We start from the raw sequence: 10800 nt of genomic DNA, 5'->3' as shown, positions 1-10800 counted from the left end.
TGGACGCATGGACCGACCTTATTTGTTTTAACTGACTGACTGACAGCATACTAGCAGACGGCACAATACTAATTTGAAAATTTTGAAAATTACAGTTACAGGCAGTAATTGTAACTTGTACGTGTGGTTGTTGTCAGTGGAAAACATCCATTGTTGCCTTACGGCAGTTAAAATTTGCAGTGGTAAACATAATACACAGTTAAGGTGTGGCCATGTGAAAAATTCTATTTTTGTTCTACACATAACCTATGGACGAGGTCGCATTCATTTTGTCAAAACCTTTGCAACATCCACAAGAAATTCCCAGAGGCCTCATTCTGGATAATCATCAAATTTTGCATTCGATTTGTTCGTAATGTGTATTTTCAGAAATGAAGATAACAACTTCAAATTTAGCGAAAACAATTGAAATTTCAGCAGGCAGCATGGTATTGAAGAAGGCGCAAAGCCTACCAAGGGCACAAGTATAGCTTAAAGGTCATTTCCGATTTTCAGAAGAAAAAAAAAGTATTAGGTGCTTATACACTATAGTGGATAAAAGCATAAAAACTTAGACGTTTATTTTGTAAATCAACTCCCAGTACTTTTTCGAAAAGGAAAAAATCATTCACGTCCCTCTAATACTGTAGAGTATTTCATAATTTTGTGAAAACGAATACATCGGTCAGAAGGAAACTTTAAAAGACCTCATAAAGTATGGCCATTTTTGGCCAGCATCAAATTCGGAATCCGTCTAAATAAGTCTGTTCATCCATGTCCGCCTACCTATCTGCTTAATATCTGCAGTAAATATTCCCCCGGCTGCAAAAATTTTGATATCGGATTCAAGTTTGGCAAAACTAAACCTAAACAAAGGGCCAATTAGGCCAAAGAACGAAGCAAGAATAATTCTGCTTTTTGAATCTTTTTCTTGCTACTTACTGCTTATAGACTCTAATCGATGCATGTGAAAACTATCCGATTATTTTCTACGAAAATTGGAAAAGAATCATCCGCGACTACCCAATATTTTGCTTCTTTCATTTTTTAGTCTTTTTTAAGGTAAAGTGGATGGTGGATATAAAAGATTCGCTTCGAGCCGAATATAATTTTATCATTTGTTTCATTTGAAATTGTTGGAATTGTCTTCCTCTCTATCTTCGAAGTCATTTCAGTTGCTGCCTTGTGCAGCCAGTCAATCGTGTTGTAAAGTTCTGCAAGTCTGCGATTCTGGCTGCTGCAGTCGTATGGTAGTAGCTTATGCCTCTAAGCAGTTCAAGTTATTCTACTGGTTGGCTATTGTTACTGTCATTTAGCTGCTTCTATAATTTTTTCCAATTTTTTTTTCCCACTTCATCCCAAGCTACAATAATTTTATGTATGCTCGTATAAATTACTACAAGGACTTCATTTTTCATGTATCTAGCCGTAGCAGACGTAGAAAATTAAATAAGTAACAAAAGGTAAGAAATTAGAGAGACGGCTGAAAGTCGGTGAGCTAGAGAGAGAGAGAGAGAGAGAAAGAGAGAGAGAAAGAGAGAGAGAGAGAGAGAGAGAAAGAACAACGGTGAGAGAGAGAGAGAGAAGAAACAACGATAAGCAATTATATATTCTTTAGAGATGGCTTTGCCGGCAAAGTTGAATTTTCATTGTTTCTATAATTTATTACGGAAATTTCTTCTATGCTTCAGTTTGTTCATCCACTTTGCGCTAAGTAAATAGAAAAAAGGAATAAATATATAAATGAGGACAATCTCAGGCAGACAAATCTTATCTTTGTTGTGCTTGTCTCTGATGGTTTAATTATTAAGTAATATGCATCTTTCCAGCAGGCGATTTTTTGTATTTATTTTGCCAAGTAGATACATAGAGTGGTTCATAGTAACTAGCAGCAGAAATTGATATCGGCATTTTAACAATGCACTGATCGAAGATCTAATATATAAGCACTTTAATTATGTTTTAAGCATCGATAGAAACGTGCGCTTGTTCGATGCATTTCGATTTTTTATCTCCTAAAGATGCTTGAGTAGCAAGCACATAAACTGTAATAGATGAGAACAGACAGAATAGTAAATAAATTTATGCCATTTATAACGAGAAAGTCGTGATCGTTTTTATCTATCTGTCTTTATTGGTATTTATAAAATCGCAACCTCTATGAAATCTGATGGGAATAGAATATAAATTTTGCACGGACTAATTAAGTGTTAATAAGTATATTCCATTAAAGACTGTTCGGGTGTCCCAAAAATTTAGCAAAGATTCGGATTAAATAGTAAGCAGATTTTTTTTTTCTTTAATTGTAATTTTTTGATCAAATCATAATGTACATAGGATAGGGCTATGTGTGGGATAGCATGTCGGGCAAATGATCTATGTAGCTTTGCTGGCACATGCGCACTCTTTTATTGAAATTTCCTCGGACAGGGTACACGATCACGGAATGTCTCATGCACTAATGAAATTTTGTGGATGCATTTGTTTTTCGACAATCATGGATTCTCTGAAACTCAAAAGTGGCAACTATGACGATTAACGAACTCATTTTGTACGAAGTTTGCGAGATATGGTCGCCAAACTGGCATTACATTTGTAATATTACTCAACAATGAAAACGCATTGCTCTCTCGTGTAATGTTTCATTTTTACTAACGCTAAGTGGACAACTGTCAAACTGTTTTAATTTTTATTTTTTTTTTATTTTTGGATCGCCAACACTTTACTACGTACATTAAAGACAATTCTTCGAAACACTTACCTTTTGCAACAAAATGTTCACTTTGTCTTAGTTTTCCTTGGCACACTTCTGTAAAGTGAAAATTCTTCACTTCTCAATAAAATGAAATTGTTAATTGTCTTAAGCGAACGCGGGAGGGTGTAGTAGAAAGTACTTTCATCATAATATTTGCATCAGACGTATCATCTTCTATTATCGAATACTGTAAGGAGAAGAAAGAAAGAAGAAGAGCAAATCAATATTCGAACAATTTGATAACATAAAGGTGGAAAATGAAGGGAAAGGGGAAACAATATACGCCGACATTACGATAGAAAGATGGTCAAACAATCAGCTAAGGAGATAAGTAAATAAAAAGTAAAATCTGTGGTCAGAGGCAAAGGAGCAAAGAACGAAGGCTAGTAATGCTTTCAGTCAATGGCTAATCGCATCAACCGTTTACAGTGTTTTTTGTGTATACAAAGCGTAAAAGATTCAAAGTTTTTGCTATGATCCTATATCAATAAGAGCACAATTAGTTGCCAATTAAAGATAGAATCAGTGTACGGCGAAGTTGGATATAAATTTGTTAATATCTGCTACTGCTACTATCATCACTTTATTAGCTTGTATTAAAAGAAGGAAAGACTTGAATATGTTATGGTAAGTGAAAGGACCGAAGAACGTAACCAAGACAACGGAGATTTTGCTCTTTATGGAACACAAAAGTAGATTGCAATGAAATTTTCTTGTACGATATAAAATGCGATGTATGAACGTATGAATGTACGGCATGAATCATTTACGTATGATATTTGAAGTCATACTTCTCTACAGTTTGATATAATTCTACAAATAAACGACTGCAACTTGGAAACTAGTGATCGGCAGGTCATGTATCGTTTGAAGGTTCGTACCGTCCAGATATTATCTACCATTTTCAAGAGTATTGCCACGACTGCAACTTGGAAACTAGTGATCGGCAGGTCATGTATCATTTGAAGATTCGTACCGTCCAAATATTATCTACCATTTTCAACAGTATTGCCATATTTGAATCAGACCAGAGACTTACCGGGTGATGTGACATATTTAGGTTGGTTCACCACAATCTTTATAATGGTCGACAAAGCGATAAACCTACCTGAAATAAAGCTATGGAAATACTTTTCGCTGGAAATCTACAAATATTTGCAATATTCTTTCCATGCCTGACGGGCATCGTTTAGCAGATTTGCGAAAAGTTTTTACTTTTTGAAAATAATAACAGCAGCACATCAGAAGCATTTTTGCAATTTCCGTGAATAAACAATAATTCAAATTTGTATGTCTCGCAAATTTCAGCCTTCAATTAAAGGATGACACTTTGAACATATTTAGTCTATGCCCGCTCGAAAAAAGAAAAACTGTAAGCGACATAACTCGAAATTTTCGTACGGAGGCAATAAAAAATGTCACTGAGGCTTTGAGAAAAAAAAAGAAAAAAAAAATTGAAAAGTTTTTTATTACCGCATCACTCTTTCATTTTATTTGTGCACATATCCGGCAGGAACGATGTACGAAATATTGCGTTGAGGACAATTTTTATAGAAGCTATATCATCGCAACCAAAACTATTTGAATGTGTGTTTATTTATTATCAAAAAAAAAAGAAAAAAAAAAAGAGAAAAATCGAAAAAGATGACTTTATAAAGTTAAAGCGGAAACTCAGTTGATATTACATTGCAGCACATGACATGATACCCACATATATTCATAATACCGTTTTATGGTTATTTTGTAAAAAAATTCATATATATTTACAAAATTAAATTTTTAAAAGTGAATGCCGGACTTGCCTCCAAGATATTAACCTTTTTCTGTGTTTATATGTTTACAGGTGTACACGAAGAGTATGATCATGCAAAGTGTTATCGTATCACTCAGGCCCTATGGCCACGGGCAATAATTGAATGCGAAATGTCACTTGCAGCATGCTTGATGTGCTTGTTGCAAATATTAATATTATGACAGGTTCATATTTATTAGAGAGAAGCACTGATCTAGTCGAATATACGGAATACCCAAATTTCTTTTTCTACTATAACTACTACTAGATTGATCAATTATCGTACGTTTCGATTCATTTGATTTACAACAACAATAGTAGGATTTTCGTCGAATGCTACATAAGTTTCACTATACAAATTGAAATCCACAAAAGTAAAGGGAATGCGTAGGCACGTTGTATACATATCTGGCAAAATGAGAAGAAGGAGCCAAGTGCTCCATTGTCTGAGTATCCATGCCTATATCGGCCAAAAAATATCTGTTTCGATCACTGGTATTTTCTATAATACGTCTTTCAAGCCAAAACTCCCGTCATTAAAAAGTTCCGCTATCATTATATATTGTACATCTAAGAAATATGATTTCTCCTTTATACACTGTTGAAAACTTATTTCATTGTTACCTACTTTCGATCAAAAAATCTTACCAAAGTTGCCGTCTTGACATCAATAAGGAAGATTTTTTTTAAGTTTTTTTTTTCACAAACCATGACACTAGATGAATGAAGATGACATATATCATGTGCCTGCGAATGAAATGTGAACTTATTTAATGATTAACGTAAGTGCTTTCGAGCCGCTTTTATCACAATCTTTATTTAAATGCGGCAGAAACATCACTGACCAGCTATTCTCTAAGATTTGACGTGCACTATAAAGAAAATACCATATTTAAACAAGTACAAATATTATAATAGGTCACGGCCCACCATAGATACCCTTGACCACTTCGTTTAAGGCAGTTATTATGGGAAATGGTCGAAAAAGTAGTCCCATCCGAAGCATTTGCAAGAGCGTTTGACGTTAAGCGATAACACGTCACTGTAATAAATTTCACCAGAAAATTGCGGACAGACGGAGAGACTCATAGTCCGAAATATTCGATATTTTTTATGTATATCTATTATTAAAACGGTTGAAAATTTTGTCATGTCTTGTATGCGAATATTCTTTTTGTCAGGAACCGAAACTGTCAAGTATGTAAAGAATGGTAACATAGACAACACACAATTACTTCCGTCTTCCCTTTCTTTCTCTTTTTCTATTACAAAAACAATTCGCTTTCATTTCTTTACTGTTTCAACTTGTTGGCTTTCTTACCTTTTTTTTGTCTTCTTCTCTCCTCTTTTAACTTTTCTTTCGTAGCTTTTGGTTCTGATTAAATTACAAGCAATAGCAAATTTCAATGCAACAACGATGTTTCTGTATACATAAATTTACTGCAATTGTCCTTGTGTGTAAGGTCCAACACTTTGCCCCTTGAATTGGTTTCTGCTTGGAATTTATTTTGAAATTCCGCACACGTCTTATCGAAAAATGTTTGCCTCAAAGGACGCAATAGCAAGCGTGTAAGTATTACTTACAAAACGGTTATACATGTTTTCATGCACCGCACAACACGCACATATTTACACATAAGCACAGGCGGACGCTAAACAAGTCCTAAACAAGTTCATGGTAAAAAACAAGAAGAATGCAACGATTTTTCGTGCATGCAAAAGTATTATGAGACTCGATGTCGCTTCATTGACACACTCGTATATTCACACTGAAGGCATTTCTATATAACGTACGTATTTTCTAGAGCAATTTTCAAGAGCAATTACAAAAAATCATTACATTTACTTAATGTTTGCGAAAAATAAGGGCGGGAATGTAGACTTCAATAAAAAGAATATCTATTCGTGATTAGTACAAATCACAGAATCAATTTATGCAACGATTTAGCTGCCAGTCATGACTGCTGTCTTAACAACGAGGAATTAGATAAATCGATTCAGGGGGACGTCTACGATTAACATGAAATTGGTGTTGACGTTTTCTTAAGGAGAAATGTTATCCTGAAAGTGTTATCTTTTTATTGTGCCTTTCATCATTTTCAATGGGCCTCTAAATACGCGGGTATAAAAGACCTCGTGGGAGCTTGAATTTCTTATGTGCAAAATTGTGAATTTATGGATGCAATCGTTACTTTAAAGATGATTTGAAAGGCTAGCCTTTTAAATTTTAATCGCTTTCTTCCCAAATTCAGCTAATCTTACTTTGATTGCATCTGAGTTTTTAAGCGAAGCATCTCAAATCCTACCTAGAAGTTCTTAATATGATTGAAACGGTTTGTAACTGATTTATTTTTCCAAAGAATATTTTTATGTATTAGAAAGTCAATATTTTCGAGAACATCTTATGCCTTTCCTAATAGACACATAATAGACATAATAAACACAGAAGCCATAGTTGCAATTCATATCAAAATGTTACCTTCAATAATATTTACTGAAGGATGAGAGGTGGAAGGATCTTCCTAAACTATTTTCTAATGAAACGTTTTTCTTAAAGACATCCTTATGGCTTGAAAAGAGGACACTTGCTGGATCTTTATCGGACATTGATCTGAAGGATGTTAGCTTAGGTAACGCGCGATTGAAGTATAGTCAATAACATCAGGCATCGAACCAAGTTGCGGACCCGGCTGACAGTCGTACATTGCACTATTAGATTATCACCAATACATTATGTACCACTAGCTATTATTATATTATTATTACAATTTGCTTACACAAAAGAAATAATTTCTAGGACCAAAAAAGGTGGAATGACAGGTAATGTTAGAAATTGAGAAAAAATTTAATTTTTTTCATATATCTCTTGGTCATCACTCATATTTTATAATTACATTTTTTCCTTTTGATCGGCCAATCGCGGAATGTCTCATACACGTAGGGGTATGGTGATAGTGGAGAAAGATTCTTCTTTCGAAAGAAGTAGTTGTGCACATTCGCTATGAAAGTGGAGGCATCTGGACTGGCGCCAAAAACAAACGCTAATTAGTTATCCCACGGGCGGACAGTTGTGTTGAAGAATGACAAGACAGGCGGCTTTCGGCTATCGTGCGAAATGCAGGCTCCTCTAAGATGAGAGGGCTGGAACGCTGACAAATTTGCGCAGTCCTCTTAAGAAAGTTGTTTGATGAACTAATTGTTCTTATCTTTGGCTTTGTTCTGCACCTAAGCACACAACAATTCACCTTACTCTTGCTCTTACCCTAAGAGAAGCGAGTGTTTTGGACACACATTTGTCGCGCATGAGCGTGTAAGATCTCCGACGCACGCAGTAAAGAGCGTCCAGCCTACACGTACAGGCGGTAGCCCAATGGTACGTAAGATATTCTAATCTTACATCGAAAACATATTCGCTCCCACGAACATCATTTTGTACTTTCACGACCAGAATACCAAAATTGCTGATTTTTCTTCACTGACACCACCAAAGCAGATGGATATGGTCGGTCTATTACTTCTGTTGTTCGTTAAGAAACAACATTTTGCTTTGTGACTTGAGGATTTAACCCACTTGCCAGTTTCCATTCCATTCCGATATTCATGTTTTTTTTTGGTGCCTAAACATTCCTAATCAATTCAATAAAATCACAATATTTTTTTATTGTTTTTTAACAAGTTTTTTTTGGATTAAACTCTTAAATTATTCAACGAATCCTCTATGACTATTTTATGTAATGAATTAAAGTGCAATTAAATGTTTTGAAAATTTATTTTTATAAAAAAGTTCTCAGAACATATGGCCTTAATACTAAATTGTAAAATCAAAAGTGAGTAAACAAAAATTTTTTTTAACTCACTTTATTAAAATGATGAAAAGGTAATATAAAGAATCGGATGCGTGTTTTTAACATACTTTGCAACACATTCATTCACATCGCATACGTTCATGATATCAAGATAAACAAAGTAGATAACAAAAACAGAAAATAATAAGAAAGAAAAGAAACTCAAAGCCCAACGAAGCATGAACAAAGCAAAAATAGTAAAAGCAACCGCTCGGTTAAGATTTAGTTGAAGCAAACAGCAAAACAATTGTGTCTATGGAGAAAAGTTCCTTTACTCAAAATGTAATAAATTCTATGTAAATAGAATTGTTATTGAAATATATAATAAAAAATTTGTTAGATATTACGGGGCGAAGAGTACGTCTGAGTGAATTTGGTTTGTTTTAGGATAGAAAATATATATCAATGGCTCGGCTTTGCAATAAACAACGCAGTCCTTTCCATAGACAGGTGAAAGAGGAATTAAGAAAAATATTTTATATAACGCAAGAGTAAGTTTTCTTTCATTCATTCTCACGGCAAAAGTTTTCTTTCTTCGAAAAAACAAATGGTTTCATATCGCTCAAGGATATTTGCGAATAGACAGACATTATTTTTGCAGACAACTTAGAAATTTTACTTTTCTTAATGTATGATTGAAGTGGACATTGAAATTAAATAATAAAAAAATAAAAGGAAAAAATAACAGTTATTATCACGACATTGTCGCAGCAGAAGGCCTTGGAAATGATTCGATGTCTTTATATATATATATATATATATTTCGAAACAAACGACCATACACAACTCCGCTTAAAAGATGTCCATTCGCAGATAGTGTACAATACTTTGTATGCTCATCGCGGAAGGATGATGAGTGCATTGCATTCATTTGGATGTGACCGAACTGATTTGAATAAAATATTGAATATTTTGAAAGCATTCACAATCAACCGATATCTTAATTAAGACTTTGCGAGAAAACAATTAATATTTGTTCACTTGCGTATATTTTGGAATTTTTTTAGGTTTTTTTGTAAATAAAAAATTTTATAGTTTTTTGTTTGATTAAAAGAATGTATTGCGTACATAAAATTTACGAACTTTGAAAACATTTCTGTTTACTCTTTAGAACATCACTACATACAATTGTTAATCGAAAATAATGCAACTTGCTTTATCAGTGGATGAGTTGCAGTCATTTCAACTACTACCAGGTACTTACGACTTTCTTCCGTTTTAGTTGTTGTTGCTTACCATCGAGAGATGGAATTATATTCATTTTGTGAAAACGTTTGCTACGCCTAGAGGAGAAGCCGCAAAAGTGTATATGCTTTTGATTAGCATCAAATTCTGAATCGAATGAAACATGTCCATCCGCCCGGAAATGTCTGTTTTAAACATTTTTCTGGCCGCAAAAATGAAGCTATCGGTAGTGAAATGAGGAAATATCGTCTGCAGTACCACGTAAACTAAGAACACCTCGGCTTTTCGGGTTTTTAACTCATTATTCATAAGAAAATTAAATTCGGCTATGACTGAATCTTTTATACTCCCTCACCTTTGCGTTAGAATAAAATATATAAACATTTATTGATGGAACTTGTGAGTAATGGGAAAAAAAAACTGTTTCCATTCCGCGTAGTGTTCCAAGCCTGACCAATTTGACCCATTTTCAATACGAACCGGCGTACAAGAGCTTGCAAATTTCTATCCCCTATATGTGGCCAGGAGAGTGCTTACTATAGACATTGCACAGCCAGATAAACGGACGGGAAGACAGACATGCTTAAATTGTTTTAGAATTTCGGGCTGATTGTAGCCGATATTTTGTTTTAAAGATTTACTTTTATAGCACACACCACCGGTGGTACACGAGACATTAAGTTCGTGCGAACGTAAGTAATACTCTTAAAGGCTTAAGGTAGACCCAACGTTTATTACACCAATCGACGGTGAATATTATTACCAGCGTATCGGTCCGTCTGTCGGTCTGATGATTGCCCATGTATTTTTGTGCTCGAGCTACTGCTTGTAAGTTTCGAGATATTTTGATGAAACTCGGTAGTAAGGACGAAAGCTATTGGAAACAGTTCAAGTCGGTCTACTTTGTCTACTACTACAAAGTAAAGATTCAAAGCCGAATAGAGTAAAGATTTGTGGAACTAGCGGAAGCAAGTGCTTGATACAGATAGTTGAACGAACTACGAAGCAATTTGACTTGAAGGACCAAGTTTCTTTACTCCCATTGTAATAAATGGCTGATGGAAATGGTAACCCTATTACACTACATGGTACAAAACTTTTTAAATTTCTTAAGCCTCTTGAGGTGAACGAATTTATACTTTTTATTACATACTCAGAGAAATATTATTCTTATCAACCCAACCCGTTAATGCAAGTATGAGGAACAAAAACGATTGATTGGTACAATAGTAAAATACAAACTC

At 34.5% G+C, this 10800-nt stretch overlaps 1 long non-coding RNA gene across 1 annotated transcript; it reads right to left on the bottom strand.

Annotated features, from left to right (window-relative positions):
* Nucleotides 1-1137: 1137 nt before the first annotated feature.
* On the bottom strand, nucleotides 1138-7802 carry LOC119634200. The gene is made up of 3 exons (XR_005246933.1): nucleotides 7421-7802; nucleotides 2741-2921; nucleotides 1138-1477 (listed from the first exon to the last, which is right to left on the bottom strand). It is a non-coding gene; the product is annotated as an uncharacterized LOC119634200 (long non-coding RNA).
* Between the last annotated feature and the right edge of the window lie 2998 nt (nucleotides 7803-10800).

The sequence above is a fragment of the Glossina fuscipes genome, unplaced genomic scaffold (assembly GCF_014805625.2).
Source record: "Glossina fuscipes isolate IAEA_lab_2018 unplaced genomic scaffold, Yale_Gfus_2 2, whole genome shotgun sequence".
Classification (NCBI taxonomy): Eukaryota; Metazoa; Arthropoda; class Insecta; order Diptera; family Glossinidae; genus Glossina; species Glossina fuscipes.
The sequence above is the reverse complement of the archived record's forward strand: the minus strand, read 5'-3'. Positions and strand labels throughout refer to the sequence as shown.